The following is an 18,436-nucleotide window of genomic DNA, read 5'->3' on the forward strand; positions in this document are numbered from 1 at the left end:
AGAAGAATAAACATGGTACAGTAATCCAAAATTGTACATAATGGTAAACATAGCGAAGTTTAGGTATGTTTGGTTTAGTTCTCCCACAAAAAATAGCTTAGAAATGTATGTTTCAGGATCTACGTAAAAATAATTTAATCAAATTTCTGAGTTATAGAATTTATTAAATGAAATATTTTTATTTATTTATGCAGAAAGAAAAAAAGTGTTTGGGTTTTTTTTAAAATCTTTTTGCATTATCCCCTTAACAGCCAACTGCTAGGTACTGGAACAGTTTACTGGTGTAAAAGGAGTCTTTACTAGTATAAGTTATTTCTCTTTGGCAACTAGAAGTTATATTAGAAAAAGGTATACTTGTATACTTCTGTATATGTATCCACTCTAGAAAATTTACTCTATGACTATTTCAGCTATACGTTCTAACATAGATTGCCCATATTCACTCAGACTACTTACACTGGCGCAAAATGGAAAATGACACTTTTTGACCCAAAAGCATCAGAAAATTAAAAATTTACCAATAAAGCTTTGCATAGAAGTCTCTAGCACCTAACCATAATCTTTTAATGAACATATAATACAGATGTATTTCTTCCACAATAATTCAAATTACTTCTAATAATGTATTCTTTTCAACTAGATAAAGGTTGTAATATATTTTAAATATAAGGTAGATTTTGCTGTCTGATATTTCCATTCATTTTTCCAACAGTTCTAGTTCTTCTAAATTTTGTAACATGGTAACCTGTGTCAAAAAAGAATGAACTGATACTGATCTCTGATCTAAATCAGTATATGCCATTGTCTGTTAATAATAAAATTCTGTTCTTACATGTAAAATGCATAAAAGGAGCTCTATTTAGCATCAGCTGCAGTGATTTTAGCCGCAAGATTCGTAACTGCTTCATAAGTGTCACCATAAGAAAAAGAATGTAAAAATTTAAGAGCTAGAGCTCTGGTTCAAAGTGTTCAAGCAGATGATTAAGTACACAAATAATCCCACACTATTTGTTAACTTTAAGTATGCAAGTTTTCCCAAAAGTATATTTAGGTAGGTTACTGAATCACGGCCTATAAGTTTATTTGAAAGAGGTAGTTCAAGAAAGTTCGGGAAATTTTACTAGAATTACTACAGCATGCATTTTTAGACCCACGTGCCTAAAATTATTCTCCAAATCCATAATTAGACATCAAAATAGAGCTGTGAAACTTTCAACTATTTAGGATATGTTCAGACTGTACATGACAAACTCAGAGGAACTTAAGCTTTAGTTAAGCTTGCGTTGAGATTATTCAAGTGTCAAGGTGGGGCCCTTGCTGTCTGCCCTCTAGGCTTTTAAACCCATTATGCCAAGAAAGCTCAAGACAGCACGCCACAGCAATTCAGTATGAATGGGCTAGTGTAAGGTTACTTGATCTCAACAGCGCATTCCATTTGTAGGTTACCAGCTTCTGAATTTCATGTTACCACACTGCCACACGCATTTATGCCTGGACAACATAACTTTTTTCTAACCTCTCCAATACTCATCTCTTCACAAGTTGTCAAATGAAAAAAGCACAAAGCACTCAAGCAATAAAAAACCCCACAAATTCTCTGAAGAGTTTTATATTAAGTGTTAACAGCAGCTAAAATTTAGCAGTAATGCAACTACCTATGGCTATTCAAAAGACAGAATTTAAACTTCACTGATTGCAGTGACAGGTTGGTAGTAGCAAAAAGGGAGTTTTCAGTAATCATTAAAAAGACATGTAATGTAATGCTAAAATTCCCCTCCCTCCTTTAGCAAATGCAATGAAATTTGCTCCCTCCTCCCCCACTACTGGCCGTGTAAATATTGCCCTTTTCAATGCAGTCAGTGCTCTATTAACAGAGCAATTAGCTGAAGCTGCCAGAGCAGCAGGTATGGCAAACAACCAGGTACTTTGTAATCCTATATGGATAGCATTAATCATTGGCAGTAACCACAGTCGTTTGCCATATAGCTCTAACTTCTCTGATCTAGAGACTAGACCTAATAATAATAATTATTCACATATGAAGGACAGAATTTATCTAATTTAAATTTTAGTTACTTTAGCACGAGATATCCAAATCTCAGTTAATCAGACCTGCAGACTAGTCAACGGAGAACAATGGGTGCCAGGGAAAGAATCGCCTGTTTAGACATCTGCTTTAGGCATTCCTAGGGCATGGCTCCTACCTTCTCGTTTCTTCTATAACCGTTACCTGTAGGTAAAGACCCAGTACAAAAGGCAATAATCTAAGTATCTATATTCTTACTTGGGTTTTGAGTTATAAACCAAGTTACATTTTAATGTTAAATTATTAGACTTTTAATTTATACTATTTTATTAATGCTCACCGAAATAGGTTCTGAACTCAACTCCAGCATGATAAATTCTCATTACTCCATGTTTACACCATTATCTGGCCCACTGTGCCTACAGAAGAGGATAGCTCATAGCCCTTCCAGATGCCACTCAGGTGTTAATTACCTTATTTTTATATAGTTCAGGTGGAATATCTGCTTAGTTTGCATTATATGCTGTGTATTTTACCCAAAGACATATTGAACACAGTCATTAAGTGAAATGCCACAAATGCTAATATCTAGACTACAATATATATAGAGAAGAAAACATGCTAAACTAAAGGAAAAAATATTCCAGGCTGTGAAGTGTAACAAAAAAGGCCCATGATGACAGTTTCATCTGAAAATAGCAGACTGAGACATATTAAAATTGGTTTATTGTCTCCCTAATGAGGCAATGTATGTAAAGCCCAAAATACTCTATAATCAAAGTTACCAGGTAGTGTAAGCTTTGAAAAACAAGAAGCAAATCTATAGCTGATAATTAACAACTTCCTTCATTGTTGACTACACAGGAAAGAGAAGGGTGTTTTTACTGCTGTTCTACTCTGCTTTACTGCATGATGCTACCACTATCACGTGGTCTGAACCCAATTTCAGAACACAGTAACTGCTTTATTTTTTTCCAAAAACTCATGAGTTGCAGTCAGGAAGGACTACTTTTTGTACACTAAAATGCTAACATAATTTTTTTAGTTAGATAGAATCAGAATAATCTATATAACAAATCATAAGCTTTCAAGCTTAGCCATAGTGTCATGAAGGTTTTTTCTTATCCGAGTCTGGTTTCCCAGGCTAAGTATAACTCATCCCTGTGCAAACACAAACCCTTAAATACTACTTATCACACTTTAAATAGCAAAACACCAAGTATTTGTAACCTACCAATATAACCTATTCAATAATGAGAGATTAAATCTAAGGTAAATGTCTTAACTACTTCATTCTAACTCTCCCAAATTCCAAACAGAGGTTGATAGCCATCTTTTTCTGACCACATAAGAAAGCAGCACAGGAAAAAGAGAGTAAAGATGGCTTGTTCAATGAAGCCTACTGCCTGCAGAAGCTACAATAATCAAGAAGCAGCACTATTAATAAGATGACCTCGTTGACAAAAACAATTTGCAGAGATACTTTATCCGAAACCCTCTGCTTCCCACTGAATGACAACACAACACAATCACTCAGACTCCAGTCTTCTGCCAGAATGTTATGTCCAAAGCATCCCGTCATTCAAGTCAACTACTAAGGCTTGATTTTTTTCAAATGTTCTCTTTCAATGTTTTCACAGCCTCAAAATAATACATGAACCTACAAATTGAACCAAAACATGAGGAAAAGGATGTGAGCTTCTGATTAAACTAACTTTGGGGATTTTTTTTTCCCTAAAATCCAAGTATTTTTTTCATAAATCCAGAATTATTTCTTGCTGTATATTGCTAACTGGATGTGTTCCATGCTGTGAGGGGTTTTATGCTTTACCTTAAAACGCCTCACATTTAAACTAGGGTTTCAAAAGTGCCAACATGCAAATCAAAATACTACTTAATTATTTGCCCAGCGCAATAATTATTTTTTATAAACTTGTCAAATATCCTTTTTTTTCCTTAATCGATCTTCAGGGCACATGGCAGACAAGCAGGTTTTGCAACTCGTGAAAGTAAAATTTCAGGACAATTTTGCAAGGTTGAATTAAAGAATGTGCATGATCATGTGCACTGAGTATTTCAAGGCTCCAAAGAAAACTGTAAAACACTAATAGATAATACAGAAAACTTACATCCAAATCCACCAAATCCAAACTTGAAAATCATTGGGTAGACCACAAAATATTTGAATGATATCTACAGATGATATTTCATCTATTATTGATGAGAAATAATAAACTGAATTCCAATATAAAAGCTTGTCCCTAAGCCCTAGTTGTGTTCATTGAAGAAATAATTGCATACCTATGCTTCTGGCACCGAAACCTATACAGTTTTGAGCTTAGGAAAGCACAAACTTCAAAAACAAATGAGTCCCACATTCAAAAAGAACCTACACATGTCTCACAGTTTTTATATATATATACACACACATACATACACACACACATACATATTTTTGGTGCACTCATATGGGACTTTTTGATAAGATTTAACTGGAATCACAAGGTACGCATTGCTTAAGAGACAAAAAAAACGGTTTGGATCTGGCTGTCATCTAATATTCAAACAAATATTGCCTCTCATACTATAAAACTGCGTAAGAACAGTTGCTATTAACCCAGTGTTATGATCAAATGATACCACACTTGAAAACTCTGTCATCATGGATCCTTAGATACTTTCAAATTCTGGACCCCATCTAAATTGAACTATTACCTTGTGGATCACACCCCTTCTCATCTGTGCCTTCATAAACCAATCTCCCTCATATTCATAATCCTGACTCATCCATCACCATTTAGGAGCAAGTGTGTATCTTTCCAGGGCTTCATAATTCCATCTGTCCTGCCTGAGATTTCCTGAAGTACAGATAAATTCCACTGAATAACACTTTTCCTCAGGAAAAAAAAAAAACCCTGGATGCAATATGTGGAATGTATACATTTAGAGTAGCATATGGAAAAGCAATATTAAAAAGTATGTCTTGTGTATTAAAAATATGCATATGATTTAGAAACAAAAAAAAAAAAAAAAAAAAAAACAAAAAAAACCACCAACAACACACCAAGAAGGAGGAAAACATCACCATCAGACTACATTCTGTCTGCAGACAATCAAAAATCCATAACGAAAGTTTAGGATTCAGATATAGACTCAGTTGAGTAGAATATTCTGCATCAACTTAGTCCTCCAAGGGCTACATCCAAAGTACAAGGGGCCATCTGTACAAGAAAACATGTATGGCATACATTAAAAAAACCAAACATATCTCCACACACACACGCACGCCCCTCCAGTTGGTCACTACATTTCTTTTCCACACAATGTAGAAAGTACAGGCTAGTAACACAGTGTCCCTAGCTTGATACCAGGCAGCTGATACACAAAGAACTCAGCAGGATGAGCAGAACCTTTTCTTTACTGTTTACTGTGCACTCCTACTGCCTGCACTACAAGTAAATCTAGCATTTAATTCTTGGTGTGGACAAATAGTTTTACAGCATAGTCCATTATTGGTTATTCTATGATGTTTGCAGAGCAACCCTTATGACCTTCAGTTCAAATCACCCTTAGTTAATTTTTGTCCTCTGTAAAGGAACAGAGCTTTGCGCCCCTATTCTATTTGACAGGAGAAAATAAATACATCTGTTACATTGTTCAGATTTTTTTTTAAGTGTCTTTTCTAAAATTTTTTCCATCAACATACAATTTTCCAGTTACCACATGAACAATGCATCTGATTGATTGTACCGTTTGTGGAAATACTGAAGAGGATTTTCTCCCAAACAGTTTTAAATAAAGTATGAGTTATTTTGGGCTTTTTTTTTTAAAATTCATTTCTGATTTAAAAAAAGCCAAACACTTCTCAGTCATATTTTTTGCCTGGATTTTCTAAACAGTACAATGAGAAAGCCTGATCAATAAACATTCTCTGACCAGAACTTGTAAAAGTTTTTCCAAATTCATAGCCTGTTGTCATGGACTGGACTCACATGTCTCAAAGTACATAGTACTTCATATGCAGTAAGGAAAAGAAACACTGAGAAATAATGAAGTAAAAAACAAAAACAAACCCTGACACCCCACAAAAAAACCCAGCCCCCTATTTTTATATTAGAAATCAATCTTAGGGACTATTGCAAAAAACTTTCAATATCTGAAATACAGTAACACCAGCTCCCAGGTAAACGCCCTAATTCCATTTTGTCTACTCTCTTTTGATGTCACAAAAAATTCAAACTTCATATAAACTGCATGTGTCATTTAGTCAGCTTCATACTATTTTTAAGTAGCCAATTTCTTTCTGCTGTCATGTTTTTTTGTGGTAATCCAGTCAGAGTTAACATTCCAGGTAGCACTGCCTCCAAAGCTATATAAACCTTTACTAGCACAAAGAAATTGCAAAGCAGGAAAAAGTTTAAATTATTGCAGAAATAAACCTTGCAGAATATAAATGGTGCTATAAAACCCTACTTGTTTCAGCACTTTTTTTTTTTGTAATGCACTGTCACTATCATGTAGCAATCACAAGAAATCTATTCTTCAAAAACGAGCTCTTAGCCACTGTTCAAGAACTAAAAATGCTTTTTTTCCAGATGGCCTAATGATAATGGCTTTTCACAGATCAGCTGCAAGAGTTGGTTGTTTTGTTCTCACTTCAGTGAAGTAAAATTCCAGAAATGCCACAGTCAAGTTAATCTCAAAGAAAACAGATACAATGAATACAGAATCAGGGGACTTGTCTAAACTGTGACTTTTGTAAAAATGCTCTGTTCAGTTCTGCAACTACTAAACCTCAAGTACTGTGAAGTGCTACAACTTCCACAAAGTCAGGACCTCTTAGGACTAGGGCCAAGTCTAGACATACACACACAAAAACTCATTGGTGGAAGCATCATTTTCATTACTGGATTATAAGATCTGTGTCTTTCCCAAGTCTGAGTTCTGCCCTGTGAAGGAGGACACTAAGAAGAGGAGCATCATGGGCCTAATTATAGCTCAGTAATTCTGATACCAGTCTCTGACAGTCCCAGCTTGAGCCTGAGCTGTGAGGGTATTTGCCTACAAAACATCGGTCACAGATGGTAGCTGTGGGAGTTTATGCCAACAAAGGACTGAGCTCTGTTGTGCTCTTAAGCCATTTTGCCCTTCCTCAGCAGAGATTCTGAATGCCTACATCTTTAAACCTGAGTGCATTCTGGTAACCATTTCTCAAAAGAGGATAATAGAACTAAAAAGGGCACTGGAGACGAGAAACAAGGATAATCAGAAGTATAAAACCATAGGTCATAAATTGCCAGCTTCCAGAAACAGGGAGCACAAATTTGGGAAAATATAACCCTACTTTGGCTCTGCTACTTCCACTCTTTCCCTCTAAATCCTTCATTGGCCAATGTCACAAAAAGGACAGTGTCCTAGAAGGCTTTTGGTCTGCTGCGGAATAGTTGTTCTTATGATCGTAAATTTGAAGACGGGAGGGAGCACTAGAGTACTGATTCCCACTTCAGGAAATTTCAGCCAGCCACACACCCCCCAATTCAGACCATTTAAATTCCCTGAGCAGTGAAATCACATTAGAGAATTTAGATCAAATATTTCTAGAGTTCCATAGATGTACAGATAATATAATATACAGGATCTTTACTACTTCAAAATTAGCAAACTAAAGGTCAGTGTTTTGGAACTGAAGCATCATACTAAGAACATAAGCCTTTAAAATAACCTCAAAATATGTTACGTATTTTGATAAGCATTTTTAGACTCACATCTGTCTATAACAAATGAGGAATAAAAAAAAAGACTCAGAGAGCCTTTTGACTTCAATGAAAACAGGATCAGTTCACCATATTAGCACTTTGACAAAAAATCTCGTTGAATGACTGTATAGTAATAAATTAGATCTAGAGAAAAACTGATTCAGTTTTTTTAAACAGGACTAACACCTACAGCAATAAGCAGAACTCCTCAGTACATCACTGTTTTAATGCATTTAAAACACAAAACTGAAAATCCATTTTGTAAGCAAAAGACATTTTTCTTACATTCCAGAAAGCTTAACAAAAAAAAACCCCACCTCATTTTCAGTTCAAAGTTTTCACTGCTTTTAACAAAATAATATTTTTACTTGATTCTCAATGCATCAAATCACTACAGTTATCATAAACTTAACTATATTTTTATCTGACTTAAAACACACTTGTAGCTCAATATTTCAAGTCCAACATAGTAAAGTTATTTAAACCCAGTACAGCATGCTTAAAAGTAATAATAGTGAGAATAACTGCTTAGAATACCTAAAACATAAAAATTTAAAATACACAGCTTGCCATTCTTGTTAATTTCTTCTCTTCATACTCTGGTACTCTTTCAATGCTCTTAAAAAAAAAAAAAAAAACACTATTAGAAGTACCCAATTTGTGAAATAAATATTTAATTTAATCTTTTTAGAAAGACTGTCTCTATAGTGTTTAATAAGAATCAATCCCATTCACACAAAATTAAAAAAAAAAAAAACAACAAAACAAAAAAAAACCAACTTGTAGATGTGGTTTTTTCCCTATCCAACCTGCTTATGTACATGGTTGTTTGCTTAAGTATGAAATCCAGATGAAATCGCATCACTTGTTTCTTATAATTACATCATTAAGTACACTCTAAATGCCTGGCACTAAGCATGGTCACATAGGAAGAAGCAGAGTAGAAATACATTTCAGCTGAAAGATTCATTCCCCCAAAAACAGTTTCTTTACAAAAAACCCAGTATATAAATAGGTTCTGAATGTACTTGTAATACACCAATATTTTCTAAAAAAAAAATGCTACGACAACATATTATACCAGAGCCTAATCACTGACAGATTGAAGCAGTAAAAATTTCCTAGCAAAATGAAGAAAGCATAAAAGATGCTGAAAAATATCATACTTCTGCAAAAGCAAAAATCAGTTTAGAAGTACTTTGACGAAAGAAGTCTCTCCAGAATAAGAGAGTGTTGAAACATCTTCTCAGTCAACCTGTGCAATCTACATGATTGCAGCAGTAGCTCTTCTCCAAAGACAAAGCAGAAGCCTCATTTTTAAATTCAGTTTCTTCCTTGCAGTGCATCACAAGTTGTCTGGTTTTGCTCGCTCTCTCCTCTCAGAAATGTTATTTTAAGTTCTCATCATAAAAAGATATGATTCCAATGTTTATACTATGAGCTACATTTATCTTTAAGAGCAAGATGTTGAGTTTAGTTCTAATGATGAAAAAAGCCTTTAAAAAGGAAAACTCATCACAACTCATTATGTACTATAAAGGCCACAATTTAAGGATTCTGTAATTCCAGTGATGATCATTTTAAAATAGATTTATAGCAGAAAATAGTTAGATCCTTTGACTTCAGTTATAATTTTCCATTTTGTAATTTAACACTCCTTTAGTTTATATTTGCACATTAAAAATATAGCATCTAAAAGTCCATCATTAAATACTTTTAATAAGTGCAATAAATAAATTTTACAGTGTACATAAATCTAAGAACAAAACACAGCTTAAATTGTTAATCTTACACTTTTTCTCATTAATTGCAATACATAAACATATGTTTTATACAAAGATATTTGCTACAAAATAAGTATAATAAATACAGTTTACCACATGTATTAATCTTAATAGTTACAAGCTGTTAATCTTACATATTAGGTAATAATTTGCAATAAATAATTGTTTATTATCTTGATGTTTGCTTGTCTTGGGTTTCAGCAATATGCAATAAAGAAATGCAATTTTGAATAATTTGATTGTAAGACTGCTGGGAAAATACTGTAAGTTATAATTAGCTGAGGGAGGATTTTGTTCACTAGATGAACTATAGAGATATAGTTCAATAACAAAAACATGCATTATTGCTACCATAAATAATTTTAAAAGTTAACTTCAGTTTCAAGCAATAAGAGATTTTTAAAACTTAAATGCAAATAAAATTAGTAAAATATTTCACATTCTTTAGTTCTTTTATCAATCTGTGTTCACTGAAAACAGCAACAAAAAACAAAGAAGCATTTCAGCATCCTATAATTCTTTGTACATAAATACAACCCACATATACACGTATACCTGTCTCCCACCATCAATATTCCCCTGTTCAAAAACATGTCATATATTTATTTCAGTATCAAACCATCTTCTGTCCAGTTCTATTATAATGTGTGTTTTATCATATTTACTAATATCAATAGAAATTGTTTTTCTTATACATAAAGGCTAATAATTTATCATAAATACTTGTTCATTTTCTTACTATTTTCTCACCTTGGAATTTGGCAACATACAATAAAGAAACGCAATTTTGAAAAATTCAATTGTAAGACTGCTGGGAAAATGGGGTAAATTCTAATTAGCTGAGAGAAGATGCCAGTCACCTCAGGAGGAGACTGCTGCTTGCCTTCAGTAACTTTAAAAGTTTGCTTTTAAGACAGTAAATGTTATCCCTTAAATTAAGCAAACAGATACAGTATAAGCATTTCAAACGTATCACTTCTACAGAAACAAAAGGACAGCTACAAATAATAAATTAAATATAGGTCCTGAAGCCTCAAGGTTCTTGGGTTGGGCATTAAAAACATGATTAGCCTCAGATAACATCTATGTAACATTCGACTGGTCAGCATCTAGTATGCATTTTTATGCAACAGTATGATTTTGTACATGTTTCATTATTCCTTTTTTTTTTTTTTTTTTGACTCAGATGTCCTAATATTGATAAACACAGAATTGTGATCTGCCTATAAGAAATATACCAAAAGCAAGGTAAAGCTTTTTGTAAACTCTGCTGTCCACTGCCAAACTGAGGACTGCAACACCCTTTAATCACTATCATACCAAAGCAGAATACATGTGCTTTCTGTGCTCTAGATGCAGCATTCAAACCGTAGGTATTCCTGTCACACACAGAGAGCAACGTCTTTTTTCTAAGGTGAAAAACTTCTTATGAAATCAGAATTTGCAGAACGCAATCTTAAAATAATTTTGGAATTTCATTCAACTCTGCTTTCAATGCAGTTTCACTCTATTACTCTATTTGATTTCCCTGTAATCTGGCTCTGCTTCCAATCTGTATACCATGCAAGTTACATAAACTACATTACAAATGCAAGCAGTGCAGTAGAAAAATAAAATCCATCAGCAAATCACAGTATTTCATAATTTGTTTATTACCAAAGTTATTACACACATACCTATAGTATCTCTGAAAATTATCTACTGATAAACATTGCTATATATAGCAGTATTTGTAAAGCAATGCCACTTACTGTTAAAAGAATATAGTCATGCATTTATGAATTTTACAATATGTAAATTCCAAACACTATATTATAATACTTATTGTCCTACCTATTCACCTTGTACTATTATGTAAATAAATTACTTACATTTTCTTTAAACCTCATCTAAAAATTATCACTAAACCACCAGAATTTGCTGACATATAGGAGATAATGAAAGATAAACTTCTCATTTAGTGATCAGAATCTGGTTATACATATATATATATATATATTTACTTCAATCTGTGAAGTTGAAAGAAATAGTTTACCTTTCTAGAAATTTTAACTGAATTAAATGATAGGGCATTCAACATTGTCATGCAGTTTAATAAAACTGCCATCGTTAACATACAGTAAAACAGGGGTGAAAGGAGAATTTATTTGTAGGTAGATTTACACAAGTGTACTGATATGTACAAATTTTAAACTAACACAAATCTGAAAAATGGTGCTCAAAACCAGAAAATATTACAGGCTTAGTCATTACAGAAGTTGAAACACATGATGAAAACAACTAAGAATGAAAAAAAAAAAAAAAAAAAATCACTCAAATTAAAATGCAACTCCCACTTGCCTTACTTACATGAATAATCCCATCGATTTTAATGGGACTATTTGAATAAGTAAAGCATGGAAGAGAACAGGATGAACATAGCATCAAACCCATGATGGGAACGAATTCAGAAACCCTTTGCATAATATCCAGGAACGATTTCCATCTAGAACTCTGGAACTGGAATAAGACTAGTTCAGGTACTTAAATGAATTTGTACCCAGCATCTAACAGGAGAAATCAGAAATTAGAATCTTCCGTTCACTAAGAATAAAGGGAAAATATCCTTAAAACAAAAGTGGTTTTTTACATCAGATGAAAGGCATTTGTTAAACAAAGAGCTAAAGAAGTCTGCTATTCAAATGAAACACTGTACTACAAAAACACAGCGAGACAAGCATTATTAGAGGCTTCACAGCAGATGGAAAAGCTACTTTGTTGTAGCCTAAAGATGTAAAACGCAATACCAGTCCCTAAGTGGCACTGGTACAACTGTGGAAATCATACAGCCAGATGAAGCACATAAATTTCCCATATGAACAATTGTTTTCATTTTCCTCCCATGCCACTAGATATTATAAGTGGAAAGTAAAACACAAGTAAATATGTTCATTCCACTCTTGTGATCAGTGATAAATGAAAGGCTATTGAGCCTGACAAAGGTCAACCATGGCCTCATTGCAGTTTGCTAATGCACCGGTGTGCTGCAGGTGCATGTGCCTATACTCCCACCATCAGGCCACAAGCGGGATCGCTCCCTGGGTGCTCCTACCCAATACCAGTAGTAGTGTTCACGTTAGAACACAGAAATGATTTTTCGTGCTGCCGTGTCCAGAAAAAAATGCAATACGCTCAGTGAACAAAAATGAAAAACAGTCCATTTCTATAGACAAACAGCAGGAACGGAGCCGGAGAAAACAAGGATTTCTAAGGATCACCATCGGCTAAAACAATACCCCCAAAAATGCAGCAAGAGCATTTCAGCGTGTTATTTGTAGAACCGAGACAAGATTTCACAATACTTAAAAAAATACATATTTTAATAAAATTCAAAATACTAATGACAGAAATTAAAAATAAAAAGAGATTTGTGTATATGTAATTATCCTAAAAGTTCTCTTTCCTTCACTCAGGTACTTACACTGCTACGTATTTCCCTGAAGTTCTTAGTGTCTCAGCAATAGCTGCCAGCTACAAGTCCGCGGCTAAATACTATTCTCTACAAACCTAAACATACGGCAGGGCTCGAAGGCAGAATTCTTAACACTAATAAATGTCTTGACTAATTCTGTATCATCCTTGTCCAGTATTACCATATAAATAGAAAATCCTTGGTGAGCTGTGTTAGCCAAATTTTAGACATATTCTGAAATTTTTATTCCTATAACTAATTCCTCATCACTCAACAGTATTGTTAACTACAGCAGCAAAAGGAAGTGGCATTAAAAAAAAATTGTAATAGGCAGAATTGGGACAATGTCATCTTTTGGACAACTAATTTCATGTTGTGCATGTAATACTATTTATTTTACAGTAACATATTTACTCTTGTGAAACCCTATGAACAGCATTTAAAAAAAAAAAAAGTTGTTTGTTACTATTACAATTGTAAAAAAAGGGGAGAAATGCTGCAATAAGTTGAAAACTGCATTGGGTGCAAAACAAAATATAAGCAGGAATTTCAGAAATCTGAACATGCCTCTTAGAATTGCTAGACATTTTTAACATTATCCATCCCTCCATTTACTTGTACGATAAAATACCTTGAAATTCTCATTCATGACACGGGTAGAACTATTTCTTTTAAAAAAAACAAACAAACAAACACCACACCAACCCACACAGCAAAAAAACACAAAGCAAACAGAAGGAGAGGGATGGAGATATTCCAGAAGCAGCTAAGACCTCAAAAAACATAAAAGTCAGATAAAACTTTTGGAAGCAGCTGAGAATAGGGTAGGTTTAAATCAAAATATGTTTTAATATTTTTCAGTCACTTATCATGCAGTATGTAACAAGGCTGCTCCTCTTTATTTACCGATCTCTACATCTGCCTTAAACTAGGATCTCTGTTACTTGGGCAGGAGTTTACATAGTCTTTTTTTTCCTAGCAAATAGCACAGGAAAAAGAATAGAGCAACTAATTAAAGGAAATACGGTTATCTACACATTCTCTATTTCCAGGAAGAAGGAGCAACACTGAAGACAGAAAGCCAAATTTTACTCACTCAATATAAACCCTGGGGCAGCAATGGAAGAGAATGAGAAGAGTGAGTAGAGGCAATCTGCAGCACAGCTGTATTTCACAGGGATGCCACAACTGCAAAGCTCCAGCTCCAGAGGATTAGCACTTGGAGCAGACCGCTCAAGAGTGCGGGACCTCTGCCACAGAAGTCCCAGCAAAAAAAGTAATCAGACCTAGCAGAAGCGTAACTGTGTCCAAACAAAACGCACACCCTAAGAGTGGTCAAAGGCACAAATGACAGTGAGGTACCGCCAAGTAATTTAACAGGACACAGATGTCTAATTCTCATTTATGTTCTTAGTAACAGCCCATTTGCAGTTCCTTGCGAATGACAGACCAATGCATACATTTTTAGTTCATATGAATTACACAGACTGTTCAGATTTGAATAATTGTTTCCGAGTCAACATAGCAACTTCCCTGTGCCCCCAAAACACCACATGAAGATAACGCTAGATATTTACAGAAACATAAACAGCAGTCAGAACACACCTAGATACTACCATTACTGTGGTATTGTACATTTTCATCCGTTTGGGTAGCTCATTGCATCATACCCAGGCACCTCTCAAAATTAGGCAGAGACATAAAAAAAACGGATCGTATGTATTTCAAAGTTCTCAAACCTGCTTCAGTGCCACTCTTCTTTAAACTCAAGCTCATAGAATACATTGGATATTTCTGGCAAGGTAGCCAACAAAAGATGCAAGCAATCTTATGCACTCAAAATTAAAATAGGAGCAACTAGAAGAAGAAGGAATACACAGATCATTGAAAAGCAAAAAAGAGCTCTTCAATTAAGGGTGATATTCCATGAAAAATGAATGACAACACTTTAAAGAAGATGTACCACAAAAACCTCACTTCCTATTACAGGCAGAGTGAGTGAGTACCTGTGTCCAAATTACTACTCCTCCTGGGTTTGATGAATTTAAACAAAGAAAATATCTGCAGAAAAGCTGTCAGAACTCTTCCTTGATCACTTCATCAAGAAAGGACAAAGCAGAGACAGAATCACACTACAATCGCTCCAAGAGGTCTCTTCTTCAATACAGACAATCTATTGGAGGCCAAGACAGAACTTTGGCCTTTCTACCACTTCCTTCCAGATGTGCTGACTTCAGATTAGCTCCATGGCAGACTGAAGATGACCTAGAAAAGACTAGCAATCCTTGAAGGACTGTGTAGAAACGGGGCTTTTCTGATCATCCTCACAGCTCAAAGCTGACAACAATGTACATTTCCAGCAGCATCACCCTCGCTGTAAGGCCTCCCCTTTCCCCTCTCCCCAGCCACTCCCACCAGTCAGGGTGAATAGTTTTCACCATTTTTCAGTAAGAGGTGCAACCCACCACTGTACCCCCACAGATATAGCCTGTTCAGGTGCTAAGCTACAGTGCACAGACTAGATGGGAATTCTTACGAGATTGGTTCTTTGTTGCTCTGTTTACACACTAGCTATCAGCAAAAAATTAACAGGGCTTACACATACCAACGGTTACAGTAGAGACCAGTTCTATATGTAAAAATCTCAGGAGTTCAATTTTAGAAAAATAACTATTTTAGCTGAGAAGTAACTCATATCAGGTCTGATGTTGCATGTTACATTGAATGAAATAGGTCCTTGGTCCCCAGTTTCCTTTTTGGAATGAACTTCATGACCTCCACTTTCTTCTCCTGCTCATGACCTGCCTCCTTTCCAGCCACCACCTTCCCTTTCCTCCCTCCTATTCACCACATTGCTTCTTGCCACTGCCTGATGCTGTCTCCTTGTCTTCTATCCTTTGTTCTTCTGACCCCTGCTGCTACCTCCCTCCTCGCCCAGCTGCCCAATTTGGCAGTGTCAGCACAGGGCCCAGCCTAATAAGCCTGAAAGAGCTTATTAATTTAGGCTTCATGCCATGCCTCAACACTACTGGTGTATCCCTGGTAGCTGGGAACCACAACATACAGAGTTTCTACTCTAATGTGAAATTCAAACATTTCAGAATTAAAAACTGAATTGACAATTTCTAAGATATTTATTCTGTAGGCAGGCAAAATTTGAGTACCAATCTCAGTCTGTATTTCTCCAAGACATTGCTAGTTAAAATAGTTCCTATTCCCCCAAATCATAGGAATTGCAATGCTTTATCACACTTGCGTTCAAGATGTTTCATCTTCACATTGTGTAGGTTTCATGTAACTTAGTTCACCAACTTACTAGCTATTTAAGGTGTACCTACAAAAGATTTCTATACATGTGAAAAGCACCACAATTTCACTGCACAGCGAAGCTTGCAGGGAAGCCTTGTGATGCACAAAAAGGATTTTTTTTTTTTAAAAAGATATATTTTTTTTTAAAATGCTGTATGGACACATAAGAAAATATTTTTTCTAGACCATATGATAAAAGTGGAAACCATTAATAACTTGACACCAGATATTAAGCAGCATATTTAATATCAGTTTGTACTGGCAAACCTGATACTGTTTAGATATTTTATATACCTTAGTTTACCAACATAATTTGCTCTTCATTAACACTTCTTTATTAATTCTTAATATAATTGTGATAACATAAAAATCACCACTGTCTCTGCCAAAAAGACATACTAAATACAGAGCTAATATGATACAATGGAAAATTGCTAAACAATAAGATGAATCTCTAAGAAAATTTGATACAGATTTCCTGTAGTTTTGCTGCACTATTTTCCAACCCTTCTCACAAGGGATACAGCAAAATGGCAATGAAAAGTGAACTTCCTGCTGTTACAGCTACTTTGGATGCTCATGCTTCTGTTCCTGTGGAGCCAGCTTGGATCAATTTCAAGAAAATAGCCTTTATCTACACTTCTGCACAGAAAACACATTTCTACTTTGAGGAGATGCAGTATTTGTCTGTGGTCAGTATTTTAATCTGCAGCATAACAGTCTTGTAACTTGCATATAATTAAAGCATAGCATACTACCAGAGAAAGATTTACAAAGCAGTTGAAGAAAATTTTTGCATTTTCTAAATAAGGCAGAGAAGTATCTAGTTCGGAATTCTTAATATCATTTATGCACTGTACGTACACTATTACCTGCACCTAGTCCAGTTTTATCTGTTGAAGCAGAAACAGAAAATTAACTGAAAATTAGTATCATCACAATATTGGGTCTGAAGATGCTTGCATTGTCATTTGTAGATCATCCATGTCTTCCGAGCTGATCAGGAATGAGAGACTCTCTGGAGTTAATCCTAACCCAGTTACCAGGTGTGACAATACTCATTTATTAGTTTATGGCTTGCTTTTGTCACCAGGAAGACAATGAAAAAAATGGTTTATTTGTTTTAGGATACAGACATTCAAGCAAATTAATGCACAAAGAAGCAGCACACAAGTTTTCTTACTACTCTTTTATTGAGGAGTTAATAACAACTGATGGGCTGTAATCTCACAGCAAAAGAGTGTAAAGACACATGTATACGTTCATGCCATCGTTAATCTCATCATAGCTTGTATTTAAGTATCCTAAAACAAAAAAACAACAACAACGCCACAAAAAAAAAAAATCACACAGATTTCAAGGGTGCAAGACCAGACACCTGGTCAGTTTGAAAGAACACCAAGCAGGGTACCAATGAAATTTGAATCAGCCAGCCAGGTTTCTTCCTGTTCAGAGATAGTCAACACTTGCATTACCTGGCTTTTTCTACATCAAATTTGTTGGATAGACATGGAAAAGCATTTTATAAACTGTACACTTTAAATAGATATGTCTATTCTATAATTAAACAAATCACAGCGTCTCTGCAAGAAGAAACACTCTTAAAAGAATCATCAAATCAGAATTTGAGCTCAGACGTTCTTACATGACTCCAGGACACTTACGAGTTGATCAACAATCAACTAGCTGGGTCCTTATTTCAGTGCAAATATAAATGTAGAATATGATGATGCACCAGAATGAACAGACTAATTCCTAAATTATAAGCCAGCATTTCTTTGTCTGTTGTACATGAATACACTCTACCAAAAGCATTGCTCCCATTTTGAATGCCATCTCTCTGGAGCAGCAAAAATGACTACATTGATACAAGCATCAGTCTCGATTCTAGTGTACAAAGAAATAGTCCTAACAGAAACACAGCAAAACAAGCAAACTTCTTCAATTTTCTTCATACAATTTCACACCTATTTCCAGATATTTAAAAGGAAAAATGGTAGAAATTAACTACTTTGATTATTGTTAAAACTTAGATGCGCCTCTTAATAAAAAGTTCAAGTACAAAGTATAGTAGGTACAGTTTCCTCTCTATACACTCCATAAATCTGCT

At 34.8% G+C, this 18,436-nt stretch overlaps 1 long non-coding RNA gene across 1 annotated transcript in view; it reads right to left on the bottom strand.

Annotated features, from left to right (window-relative positions):
- LOC148051032 (uncharacterized) overlaps nucleotides 1-18,436 on the bottom strand; it is a 178,371-nt gene that overhangs the window by 151,214 nt on the left and 8,721 nt on the right. The gene's annotated exons all lie outside the window — the stretch shown is intronic.

This window comes from Nipponia nippon, unplaced genomic scaffold, assembly GCF_047370975.1.
Source record: "Nipponia nippon isolate SJK-2023a ecotype South Korea unplaced genomic scaffold, ASM4737097v1 scaffold_7, whole genome shotgun sequence".
NCBI lineage: Eukaryota > Metazoa > Chordata > Aves > Pelecaniformes > Threskiornithidae > Nipponia > Nipponia nippon.